Source organism: Pavona decussata, unplaced genomic scaffold (genome assembly GCF_977016875.1).
Source record: "Pavona decussata unplaced genomic scaffold, jaPavDecu1.1 SCAFFOLD_6, whole genome shotgun sequence".
NCBI classification, from domain to species: Eukaryota; Metazoa; Cnidaria; class Anthozoa; order Scleractinia; family Agariciidae; genus Pavona; species Pavona decussata.
Genome location: NW_028145430.1, coordinates 4206729 through 4220737, shown reverse-complemented (window position 1 = coordinate 4220737; position 14009 = coordinate 4206729). Strand labels below are relative to the sequence as shown.

General features: G+C 38.6%; 3 pseudogenes across 1 annotated transcript; all 3 read left to right on the top strand.

Annotated features, from left to right (window-relative positions):
- Positions 1-1085: 1085 nt before the first annotated feature.
- On the top strand, positions 1086-4405 carry LOC146489277 (uncharacterized; annotated as a pseudogene).
- Positions 4406-6842: 2437 nt separating this feature from the next.
- Positions 6843-9258, top strand: LOC146489276 (uncharacterized; annotated as a pseudogene). Its single transcript, XR_014864298.1, has 2 exons — positions 6843-7251; positions 7522-9258. The product of XR_014864298.1 is annotated as an uncharacterized LOC146489276 (transcript).
- Positions 9259-9864: 606 nt separating this feature from the next.
- Positions 9865-10722, top strand: LOC146489275 (uncharacterized; annotated as a pseudogene).
- Positions 10723-14009: the final 3287 nt, after the last annotated feature.

Sequence of the window (14009 nt, the reverse complement as noted above, 5' to 3'; positions counted from 1 at the left end):
CAATCGGTCTTGTTCCCAAAAAACATTCAAACAAATTCCGAACGATATTCCATCTATCCTACCCTAAGTCTGGCACCTCTAGCATCAATTATTTTGTAGAAAAGGATGATTTCTCCCTCCAATATATTACCATTGACAATGCCATTGCAGTAATTCAAGAATTTGGCAGGGGCTACTACATTGGAAAAACAGATATAGAGTCTGCTTTTTGCCTCATTCAGGTCAATCTGTATTACTGGGAGCTTTTGGGGGTTCTGGAACGGGCAGTATTATTTTCGACAAGGCGCTCCCCTTTGGTCTTCGCTCTGCCCCATGACGACCCGCAGACGACTTTAATTGCGCACCGCATTACACCAGGGTTGCCAACGACGCCACTGGCAAAAGGCAAGAAGCGAGAAAATTCCAACTGCGAAAAGAAATTTCTTAGGTGCTAAGAAATTTGATACGTTGTCATTTTATTAACATGTCCAAGGAAAGGGCAATTAAGCCGAGATTAAAAAACATAGAACGATGACAGGCATAAATGATATATTAGGTCGACTTGAACACAAACAGGAAATTCGGGTCCTTTTAGTTTTGAAAGTAAACATACTACAGATAACCAATGAAAACGTTGAGAGCTACCGCCTCAAGAACTGGCATTAAAAAGGAACGGTCAATTTTTTTTGTATTGAAAGGAAATGCATATAGAAAGATAGTTGGCGTTTTTACTAGTCACGCAATCTTTCCTTCCAAACGAGACTTGTTTGGGAGAAAAGATTGCGTGATGAGTGAAAAAGAGCGTCTGCAAGGAAGGTTAAAAGGGCTAGATGGGAGGAGAGGCAGAGCGTTTTACCGACACCCCACTGTACAATACTTACTTTCTTTGAACTTGTCCCCAGGGACTTCTAGGCCTTTGCAATCCCAAAGTGGTCATGTTGTCTTGGTGCCCGCGTTATTTCAGCTGCGGTAACCATAGTGAAAAGAATGGGAAAAGAACTATGGCGTCTAAAATTTCTGACAAAATTTTAGCCAATTAGATAGACACAATAACTGGATTTTGCTATATATGGAAATTCTCTAACAGTGAAGCGCGAACTTTGAAAATGTATTTGAGGCATTGCAATCCAAGAATCTGTCATTGTGTTCCTATGAGGATGGCGTGCATGGGCGATGGAATCGCACGTAACACTCTGAAGCCAAACACAATATATTCGGCCGGTTTGGATGCTGAAAACGTTTGGTATGTCTTAAATACAGATTTGCGCAGAAAGCCATCTATGTTTTGTTCTTCGGCTGTCGTTCGATAATTTGCACTGGGAAGATGGAGCACCAGCTTTGATCCACTGGTTCTGTGTGAATGCTCAAGGATGGACAGATAAAGTGCACTTGTGACAGCATTTGGCCTTCTCCTTGAAATTTTGAGAATAAAGGCATTGGAAAGTTGTCCTTTTTTTTTCAAGTTGAAGTATTTTGAATCAATAGTGTGGTGGCTGAATTAGAAGGGCTTTGATATCGATGATCTTGACCCTTCAGAGGCCAACAGCCCTGAATTATTCAGGTTAAAATCGCATGTTCTGGCCATAGAGAGACAATTATGCTCAGCTTCTTGGGACATTTTGAACTTGCGCCAGCAGCTGAAGTTCCAGGACCATATTACCTCCCCTACACCGCCACCAACACCGAGCCCGCCAAAAATTCGCCTTCTCCCGCCAAAATCTAGTGATGGGCAGAACTCTCCCTGCAATTGAACCGAAGAGCCAACAGGGGCAAATGAACGGAACAAAAGAACAATTTCCGAGCTCAGAGAAGATGAAAGCCTCGCTCCAAAAACAAAGAGATGCAAAATACGGGAACGACCAAGGTTTGTCATGGACAAAGTGACTTGCATTTGTGAAGCAACAGGAAATCCTTGGGGTTGATCTTAGGAGAATGCTGTCTAATGGGGGGAGCACAGAGGAACAAAGCTTAAGAGGTAGTGAGTTCCACCTTTGATATTGTGGTTGAACAGAAAGGGGCACAAAAAGCATTTACAAAGTTGTTGTCTGAAGAGACATTAGAGAAGAGAGCCCAAGCCATGCGAGTTGCGGATTGGAAGTTGGTACTATTTAAGCTGACATCTAGGATTTCAGACAAGGGATGGGAAGATCTAACAAACTTGACAAAACTTGGAAGAACAGGGGTAAGTTTTAAGTGATACTATAATTGCCTCTCCTCCTACTCCAATCAATTAAAAATAATAATAATAATAATAATAATAATAATAAAAATAATAACTAATAATAATAGGGGTTACTAGTCGCTTAGTCTTATTTGTTTATTTATTTAGTTGTAATTAGATATCTTTTACAAAGTCTACAGAGATTCTGTATTCACACACATATCAAGAACATATCATGGACTTTTGATCAGATGACTGCATTTTTAAGGAACTCACATTCATGATTTTTAGAGATTATTAGTCACTAAGTTTTATTTATTTATTTACCTTTTATTATATATTTTGTACAAAGTCTAGAGAGATTCGCTATTCCTACACGTAGTTTGGGCCACGTTTAATGCCCCAGTCTATGTATAATCTTATGGCACACATAAGTTTTTACAACTGTCATAATAATAATAATAATAATAATAATAATAATAATAATAATAACAACAATATGCAAGCAACAATTATTCTACTCTCCGATTTGCCAAGAGCAAGTCAATTTAACCCAAACAAGTGTAGAAGGGTGATATTAAGTATTATGCAAAAATGTGAAATTTAAGCACTGTGAAACTATGAAATAAAATGTGATTCACATTTCATATCTACTGAAATGAGAACTTGCAAAACTGTTTTGAAGTGATCACCAACCACGAAAAATGGACAAATGAAATTTTACATTATTATTGAAATTTTTCATTTATATATGTTACAGATTTTATACCATCTGTAGGTAGTTGGAAAAGAGCTATAGTTATAATCATTATAAGGAGACAGAAAGCATGTTCAAACTGCATTTTTTTCTGATGTCTTTGTTTAGCGTTATCAACTTCAACTTGGATTATAACTTTCAGAAAAAATCAGATGAACCCATCATTCTCACAAAGAACAACATTGTGGCTCTGAAACAAGAACATTTTAAAGTTACAAGGAGACTGATTGGTTTAAAGAAGCTTCCTCCAGAAGTACCTGAGTACAAGGTCGATTTGGCAGATGTTTCATGCTGGGCTATCAGAGAAATGTGGCTTCATGGCTTTGTATCCAATGAGATTGTTTTCAATCTGAAGATTGATGGACGCCCTTTCTTTGGTAAGTTTCTGTACCTCAACTCCTACAGGAAATCCTGTATATGTATTTTCTCTGGCATTTTCCTGGCCTGGAAAGTCCTGGAAAATGCCTGCAGCTTATTGGGAAGTCCTTGAAAATTAGTAAGCTCAAGTAATAAAGTCTTTTACTTTGTACTTTTTGCAGTTTTATTCAGAATACATTGCTTTGACCAAACAATTTTTACTGCCGCAATGGGTGTTACACTGTGTATGATGTTAATTAAAGGCTCACATGTTCTCATATGCTCAGTCTGATCTTGGCACAGTTTTATAGTTTCAGAAAAAGAAATGTGTAATGTAAGAATTTTATTGGTAATTTACACTTTTGTTCCACGGACATAAACTTGAGTTGTATTGAGGACTGGAAGTCAGAATTTTTTCCTTAAATCATATGGAATAAATTTTGATTTTATTGTTTTCAAGAAAAGACCAAGTAACTGTTGGTGTTGTTGCTCTGGATGACAGGTGTCATTCCGTGCAAAGTGCAAAGTCAGTCATGCCACTATCTATACCAAACTGCAAGGAGAAGAGGTCAGTTTGAATTTGTTTTTAATTTCAATATTAGTTAATCTTAGTATTTTGTTTTTTGTTGTTGTGGTTGTTTTCTTTTTTTGGGGAGGGGTGTGGGGGTGGTAGTTGCTGAACTTCATTGTGTGGGACCTAGAATCTGGAGGCTGTCGATTCCCATGAGCTTCAAGTTTAACTCTTGGTAACTGTTGTAATTGTAAATGGCCATATGGTCTGCCTCCTACCAGCTGGAACTTTTCATCTACTATGTTTAAGAGTGTATATAATCTTGTTTCCAACAATAATTTAGTTGGATGGGTGACTTAAGAGGCCATTCATTGAGATCTACATTTAAGTTTTCAAGACTACTAATGCATCCGTACTATAAACAGTTACTTAGTAAACTGGCTTATAAAAAGTTTCTATTTTCATTTTGGTTTTCAAAAGGAGGATCTGAAGAAGCTTCTTGTTAACCTAAACAGGCAGAAGAAATGGAATCTATGTAGATGGGAAGCATTACAACATAAGCTTTAAGGGTATTTATAGATGGTGTTGTTTAAAATTACTGTGGGTATGAACTTTAGTGTTTCATGGAACAAGGGGTCTGCAAGGTATTTGTTGGGGACAGCAAAAATTTCTTAATGCCAGGATTTCAAGAACTCCTAAGTACATTCTAAGCAGTGCAACAGAAACATTGGCTACCATCTCAACAACTAGGCCAGCCAGGGATAAGTATTCGCTGGCAAGAACTATATACAATTAACGTTGCATGCCATTTGGTGGGGGCCCTTTGGACATCCAAGCGCATTCAGTTCTATTGAGACAATCAGGGTGTAGTTAAGGGCATCAATTCCTGTCAATCCAAAGTTCCCGAGATAATAGACTTGGTAAGAGACCTAACACCCTGCAGCATAACTTTTATTTTCGAGCAGTGCATGTCCCTGGGATCAATAACAACATTGCAGACTTTCTTTCTCGTTTCCAGACGGAACGTTTCCACCATCTAGCACCCCACGCCAATGCAACACCAGACCACATCCCAGCCCATCTGTACAATCTCTAGCAAAGGAAGCTAAGCATTATCTGGGGATGGCCCTTGTCCAGAGCACCAAAAAAGAATTACAGTTCTGGTATATGCCAGTTTTTCACTTTCTGTTCACAACTGAACATCAATCCACAACTCCCTATTAATGAGGATGTTTTGATCAATTTCTCTGTTGCAATGGCTCGTTCTGTGCAATATGCCACTATCAAGAACTATTTGTCTGCAGTCAAACATTACCATTCCAGCCACGGCTATGAGCTTCCTCTAATTCCCTTCAACTTCGAATTATTCTTAGAGGTATTAAGCGTTCACAAGGGCAACAGTTCAAAGTACGCAGACCAATCACTTTACAACTCTTGAATTTATTATACCACCTCATCAATGTGCAACATCCTGACAATTGGGATTCCTTAATGCTCTGGGCAGAAATAAAACTGGCTTTCTTCGACTTCCTGCGACTAGGCGAACTTACCTGCAACGCAACTTTTGATCCACAGCACCATCTCATGAACAGAGACATAACTTTCATGCCAAGGAGTTCACCCCAGTATGTTAGTGTGCTTGAAGGTGTCCAGACAAAAACAGACCATCGTTATCGGAAAGACAAATTCACCCTTGTGCCCCATCTCAGCAACGGTGGCTGGCTCTTCTCTTTGGACTCTGGACCCCTTTCTATGTATCTGGTGCATTCTTAACCCAAGAAAAGCCAACAAGGGAAACAAGGCTCCTAAACAGTAAGGGGCTCTGGACTAAAGTGAATTCACTGGGCACAGAAAGGTACAAATAAACCCCACCCTCTGTTCTGGCAGAGGTCCCCCAAAGCTAGTTAGCCTGTTATAAGTTGGTCAACCTGTTATTCAAAGTGACACAAATGCTTTTTGTCTTGGGAGGCTCTTTCGTGGTTTGCGTCCTATTTGTCTGGAAGAACTCAACGGATAATGATTAACAAGTCACTATCTGAACCTTTTAAATTAGAATGCGGCGTGCCTCAAGGTTCCTGCCTGGGTCCGCTATTGTTCACGTTGTACACGAGTAAGCTTTTTGAGATCATTAAATATCATCTGCCCATGATTCACTGTTATGCTGATGACTCACAAGTTTACATCTCCTTTAGTCCGAATGACAGAGCTGAGCAACTTGCTGTGGTGAAGAATATGGAAGACTGCATCAGAGACATCCAGTCTTGGATGTTGAATAACGATCTTAAATTTAATGATGAGAAGACTGAATTCCTCATCATTGGTACATCACAACAGCTGGATAAGCTAGACAATATCAGTATACGTGTGGGTGACTCAGATATTCAGCCCGTGCCAATTGCAAGAAATCTTGGTTCTTGGTTTGATTCTAGGCTGTCCATGGCAACACATATCACAATAATCTGCGCCTCTTCATTTTACTATATCTATAATATCCGTCGGATCAGAAAGTATCTTTCACAGCAGTCAACTGAGACTCTTGTCCATGCATGCATAATGAGTCGCCTTGACTATTGCAATGGTCTTTTATATGGACTACCTGACTGCTTGTTAAATAAAATGCAACAAGTACAGAATGCTTGCGCCAGACTGCTTTTTAAAGAACAGAAATTTTGCCATGTAACCCCTCTTATTTATGAATTACACTGGTTACCGATTAGATACAGAATCGAGTTTAAAATACTTTTAATTACTTTTAAGATTCTTAATTTTGTAGCGCCTAGTTATTTATCATCCCTTATTTCTCTTAGGCTCCCATCCATATATAATCTAAGGAATTCTAGCGATAAGCTTTTACTTAGTTATCCGCGTTTTAAATCAAAAGCTACACTTCATGACCGTTCTTTTACCTGTGCTGCACCGAAACTTTGGAATGCACTACCATTTGACATAAGAAGCGCCACCACAGTACTTTTAAAGCCAAGCTAAAAACTCACCTATTCTGTCACGCATTTTTATCATCGTTGTTTTTATTATTGTGAGTTTACTTTTAATTCTGAGTTTTTTTAATCACGGTAAGGTAAGTGGAGAAACTAGAGAAAATATTGGTGTTTAAAATGGTTGGAACTAGGAAACGAAGCTCTTACAGAAAGAAACGGAAAGGCAAAGGATTTGGTGGATCACGCAGAAGTGTAAAATCGTCCAAAGAAGCCCCTGTAAAAGATAGTGAATTGAACGATCGATCAAGACCTGGCACTTCAGCGACCAAACTCGAGACATCCGATGTGTCGGATTCCTCCGAGGATAGTGGTCAAAGCGATCAACCGCTTAGTTCCTCTCGAAAAAAAATGAAGCTTTATATTTCTACGGGTGAATCATCGGGAAGTTCTGATGACGACAACGAAACAGAAGTAGATACTGTTGGATACAGGCTCATCGATTTAAAGAATTTATCATCAGCGCTCTGTACAGTACACAAATGCAAAGAAGGTGGGTTTACAATTTACAAAGCATGAGATTATATCAAAGTTGAGGCTGTAAATTTTACATTTCACTGATCCTATACTGTATTTAATATGATTCCTGGCTTAGGAAATTACAAGTCTGTCATCAAAGTGCAGTGTTTTATGCTTAATTATACACCGATGATAAAGCTTCATAATTTTCAATTTTCACTTGATATTAATATCATTTCTTTATTGCCTTTATTCAAGTAATGGTTCTTTCTCTTACATGTTTCTCGTTATATGTTGATTTCAGCAAACCTAACTTTAGAAGAGCCTCTAGTCGAGCAGGACTGATGTCTAACCTGTCACTCAACTGTAGTGCCTGTAAAGAAAGCAGCCAACTGCTGACACCAGGAAACATCACCAAAAGGGGAAAGTCCTTTGATGTGAATAGAAGGGCTGTTTATCACTCCGTAGAATCAGGCACAGGATACGAAGGCCTTGCTTCCTTCTGTGGGGTGATGAACATGCCCTGTATTTCCACAAGGGCTTATTACAAACAGGTTGACAACATTCTTGAAGTTCTGGAGGATGAGGCAAGGGAAGAACTAAAAAGTGCAGGGCAAAGGCTTCGGCAACTAATACTGCAAGAAGATGACCAACTGGAGAACACCGCAACTATGGATGCTGCTGTCAGCTTTGATGGAACATGGGCCAAGAGAGGCTTTACTTCCTTAACAGGAGTGGTTTTTGCAATTTCTGTGGACTCTGGTGAGGTTTTGGATTACCATGTATTATCCAAAGCTTGCCAAACGTGTGCTTACAAACAATCTCAGTGTGAAGGTGATGATGAAGCATTTGAAGAATGGAGAAGGGAGCATGAGGCATCTGGGGAGTGTGACATCAATTTTACAGGAAGTTCACCAGCTATGGAGGCTGGAGGAGCTGCTGTGCTATGGAAGAGGTCAATTGAGCTTCACAACATCCGTTACAAATGGATGGTATCAGATGGTGATAGCAAAGCATTTAATACTGTGGAGGATGTTTATGGTGACTGTAAAGTCATAAAGATGGACTGTGTTGGTCATGTCCAGAAGAGGATGGGCAAACACCTACTAAATCTGAAGGCTAGGACTAAAGGTAAACTGGAGGATGGTAAGCCAATAGGAGGGCGTGGTAGGCTTACTGAAGTGAAAATTAAACAGCTTCAGAAGTACTATGGGTTGGCTATTCGCCAAAACACTCTATCAAAGGCAAATCCCTCAGATAGAGAAGTTGATGTGGCAGTTTATTCCATGAAAAAGAACATTATTGCCATTCTTAACCACAGTGTTCAATCAGGAGATCCTGCCAAACAACATCGCTTCTGTCCTCCTGGAAAAAGTTCTTGGTGTAAGTGGCAGCAAGATTCAGCAACAGGCACATCCACCTACAATGCTGCTGACTGTTTGCCTGAAGTCTTTCTTGAAGTCTTGCGACCCACATTTATGACTTTAAGTGACACCAAGCTTCTAGAAAGATGTGTTCGTGGGACAACTCAAAATCCAAATGAGTGCATCAACTCTATGGTTTGGGTTCGATGCCCAAAACATAAACATCATGGGGCTAAAGCAATCCGTTGTGCTGCAGCATCTGCAGTGTGTCATTTTCACAGAGGAGCAGAGAGCAGGTGAACACACCAGCCATGCTTTTGGCCTCAAAGACAGGAAGCGGTTGCGAAAGGCAGATTTGCAAGCTACTGCTAAGGAGAAGAGACGGCGACAGGGTCTTCAACTTGTGAGCACGCGGCGGGAGGAAGCCCTTCGTGAGCTGGAAGGCGTGACTTATGCATCTGGAGGCTTTTAGATGCTACCCTAGTGTTCTGGGAACCAAATTGTATTCAAATTTTACTCATTACTGTTGAAACTTTATGACAATTGCTATTTATTTTGATTGCTAAACTTTGAGGCTGTTTTTCTCAAAATGCCGATTTTGGTCTTTGAGAAAAGATATCTCAGGAAGGATTTAAGCTTTTGAACTGAAATTTTCAGGATTACTAGTTCTTATTGAGTTGATTGGGATGAATGAAGGAATTGCCCTTAACATTTTTAGAAGAGAAATTGTTGGAAAAAAAATTTTATGGTTTTGATTGCACAACTTTAGATGAGTGTCAATGACTAGCATTTTGAAATTTTGGAAATTCCTTCATTCATCCCAGCTAGCAATCTGTTTGCTTTACAATTATAGAAAAAAAACCTTTTCCCCTTGAAATTAACTTTAGAAATCTTTTCTCGAGTACATATAGGTCAAGCGCAGCATGTGGTACACTTAAGAGACCAGTGTCAAATTACAGTTGGTAATAGTGCCATAAAACATACATATTTGAAATCTACAAGCAACACGCTTTCCAGTGATATATAGTTTGTCAGGGTTTTGTTTAAATCTAGGCTTGGTACAATTGTTACAAAAAGGGCATTTTTCAGGTAAAACCCCCCCTTAAGGTAAAAGTGAAACAAAACAACTGAAATTTTTTCAGCGCTTTTCTGTAAAACTTATTTGTCGTTTGCGAAAAACGGGTGATTTTGCCATTTGGGCTTTCTTAAGCGTAAGCTTTTAGAAAAAAACCTTTAAAAGCTGAATGAATTTGTAGTAAAATTACTGTTTTTCTTTTCGCTACTATCTAGAATGGCTGCAACTGATATATCCGTCTGAAAAATTGGAGAACTTGAGTGCAGAAATATTGGCCGAGCGACTGAGTAAGTTTTACCAAGAACTAAAACAAGACGAAGGAAAGGACTCTGACAGCCGTTCAGCTCATGTAGCAATAAGAGTGGGAATCAACCGTTACTTGACTTCAGAAACAGTTGGAAAGACATTTTCTATTATAACTGATCCGATTTTAAAAACAGCAAACAAGTCCTTGAATGTGAAACTGAAAAAAATCAAGGAAAGTGGTACGTCTAAAGTGAAACATCATGCTAGCATTCAGCCCGAGGACATACAAAAATGCTACGAAAGCGGTGTTTTTGCTCGCGATTCGCCTATGTTGTTAAAGAGGGTGAATTGGTTTAATATAAACCTGTATTTCTGCCGAAGAGGTCGAGAAAACCAACGAAGATTGACAAAAAATAGTTTTGTTTTCAAGAAAGACGCAAGTGAAGTGGAATATGTTGAAATGGCCCAGCAAGAAAAAAACTAAAATCATCCTGGCGGGCTCAGTGACAAAGCCGATGAAGCGAATCCTAAAATGTCTTCTACTGGTGAAGCCAACTGTCCAGTTCAGTTCCTAAAAAAGTTAAATCAGGTTCTTAATCCAGGTGAAGAGGGACTGTTTCAGAGGCCAAAAAGAAAATTCTGTGCTAGTGATGAAATCTGGTTTGACAGAGCGCCGCTCGGCATGAACAGGTTAGGAAACATGATGCAAGAAATATCAATTGAGCCCTCTCGATGAGTTTTTTTTTTCTCTTAGGGCAAACTTCGACAATAAAATATGTTTAAATAAAAAAAGAAGTGCACTTTGTTTATTTTCCACTGTTCAGTGCTAGTCATAGCTCAATAGTTTTACTCAAGTCAACTGAATTTAATTCGATGTCTGAATCAAATCTCCATTATTGTCGTGTTACAGAGAAGTAAATTTGTCCGAATAATATTTGAATAATATTTGAGGTATGAACAAGGCCTAATCCGAAGAGGATTATAGCGAAGTTTATTAGCCACCAAAAGAAAACACAACTCTATAGGAAGCTGACTGAACTAAAGAACATAAAGATTTCAGATCTTTTTCCGGATGGTTCGGCTTTTGACATTGCACAATCCCAACGAATGTTCATTAATGAGAACTCAACCCAGTTCAAGAAGAAGATCATGAAGAAAGCAAACAACGAGAAAGGTTGGAATGATCCATAGTGCCTGGTCTCTAGACGGTAAGATCTATGTTAAAACCTCTCCAAGTGGCACACCCGTAAGAATTCACTGTAAAGAAGATATCAACAATCTATTAATTTATTTATTAATTGTACTGCTATGGCAATTTTACTAGCACTTTTGTGTCAAGCTTCCAGTATATACCTGTATATCTTAATAGATTGTATCCATTATTTTTGGTATATCTTAGATTGTATCCGTAATTATCCGTTATTGACACGCCTATAAGTGTGCATTGTCCTCCATTTCCAAATTTTCAAATCTGTATATCTTAGATCGAATCTGTTATTATTTTTTTGTATAACTTAGATTGTATTCATTATTTTGGGCAGTTGCCTGATGGTTGCTTCGCAAGAAGCATGAAACTCGGAGTAGCAAATAATGTGTTTGAACTAGTCCGACTCCACAAAACTACTTGTACCAGCTCTGGTTTATTCATTGAGCACTATAAATAGGACACGAAGACCTCAGTTTATCTTCTAATAGTTTTATATAATAGTATAAATGACCGCTTGTCAGTCAAATACATGATGTGGTGTTGACGTATACACGTACAGTCGAACCTCCCTTTGCGACCACCTCTCATTAGCGACCACTTTTCCAAAATACCAAAAGTCTTCAAGTCAAATCACTATAAATGGAACCTCTCGTAGGCGACCACCTCTCGTAAGCGACCACTTTTAGAGACGATTGTTTAAGGTTACTCCAAACCTTCGCGGGTGCCTTCCCGAAAAAAATTCGTACGCGCGTTGTTTTTTAGGAAACCACCACAATCTATATATCGATAAAAAGCTTATTTAATGCAAAATTCGATAAAATTATAAGCTATTTTGGTTATTCCTCTGCTAAGGCGAAGGAAGCCGGTAAACAGTAAAATGACAGAGCGCCATTCCTTCAAATTAATCGGGTATCAAACGTGATCTCTGATGAAATGTAGCTGCACAGTGTTAATCATAAATCATCAATCTCTCAGAGGGTGTGAGCATTTCCCCGTATTCCTACTCGTTTTCTTTTAATATATCCGTCAAGTTCCAGTAAAAAAGAATTTGCAAACGTGTTGCTTTCCGAGGCCGCCAGGAGGGAAGTATATGATTTTAATAAAAATGCTGACACCCTTTTCTTCCTCGTTGTTCAGTTAACTTTCAGGCCAAATTTCACGAAATTTCGTCAATTCTACATACCCTATTAATTCATTTGAAGAGGAGGCATTTTGCAGAAATCGTATTGCGAGTTTTCACCTTCTAAAGATTTAGAAGCATGTCACGCCATCTCGGAGAATTGTGTCAACACCGGGCTCACGCTGTGAGCCGGCAGCCAATAACATAGTAGAACCGCTGACGTTCACAGGAAGCAAAATGGTGCTTCACGGGAAAGTTATAGTTTTTCAGTCATGTTTTTCCCAGTTAGCTTCTGCTAGCACGTTTTCGGTATTACCTAGGGGAAAAAACGTTTAACAAAAAAGAAACGAAAAGAAAAGAAGATAAACCGACAAGCAAGCGCCAATGCAGCATCATAGGGAGGCACTAGTGGCCAACATGAAAGCTATCGGGTAAGTTTTGTTTGTGTTCAGTAACATTGCAAGTCTTCGAATTGATGAGCGTATTTTGGTTTATAAACCAAGATGTGCAAGAATACTAGAACCCCCAAAGGCAATCTCCTACACTTAACCAGGCTCGACGATGTAATAAATGAGGTTTAAAAGCATGGTTTTAATTTTTTTATTTGTTGAATATGTCGAGAGATACGACTTTTTAAACCGTTTTGCCGGGTTACACGTTTAAATGAGTGACCCATAATTTCATATGCATTCCACATGATAAAAACTCCCTTCCATTTTTCAATTGAAAATGAAGTTCTTATGAACAGTCTCTTATATATTATTGAAACTACAATATAAAAGGTTTTTAAATTTAATGAAAGTACATTTACAGCAATAACAACATAAGAGTTGCACGGTTTCAAGGTGAAATCAGTAAAAAGTACAAGTGAACAGCGTGAATCGTGAACTTGTAAACAAAACCGGAAACGAAAGTTTATGCGAGTATTTTTCAATAAAAAGCAAACGCGCATACTAATATCTCATTCAATCTCATAGCACATTTCAATAGCTTTATTTTGGTGCAAGAACGAGAATTTTACGATGCTTCAAACCCGAGCTATAGATTTTTGAACATTTTGCATCTTAAGTATCATGTAATGCATCAACAGAGAGGCTGTTACGCGCACTGGAGATGTAAGAAAAACTAAACGTGTAGCTACTTTCGGTGGTACGTTTTCAAATAGTTTATTAAACAACGTTTTAAAGCATGGTTTTCTTCCATTCAATAGTTCAAAAGATATGAATTTTCAAACTTTTGGTTACACGTTAATGATTGATGCATAATTTCCATGCGTGCAAGATAATAAAAAACTCGCTTGAATTTTTCAAATGAAAATGAAGTTCAAATCGACATTCTATTATACAAGATTGAAAATAGAATATATAAGGCTTTCAATATCAATTAAACTACATTTATAGCATTAAAAGGATAGGAGTTTCCCACTTTTCAAGTTGAATCAGTGAACAGAAGAAGTACGCCTGTGTCTTTTCAGTTGTAGCATCGCGTTTTTGAGTTCTCTTTCGAGGAGCTCGTTTACAGCTTTCTAAGGAGCCTTCGTACGTGCAGTCCTCGAAACATTGCTCACTGGTCTAGTAAGATTCAGGATACTTAGCACCTTCTGTGCTGCAAAGTGATAAGAAATTGACTTGCCTATTTCCAAAGCCACAGCACTCAAACTCGAGTGTATACAAAAAATGCTCATAAGTTGAAATGAAGCTGTTGCCGCAAAAAGGTCGCTGGGGGGTCCACGCCTTACAGAGATTATGTCACCTTGAAAGTTATTAACTTTTTTACGTAA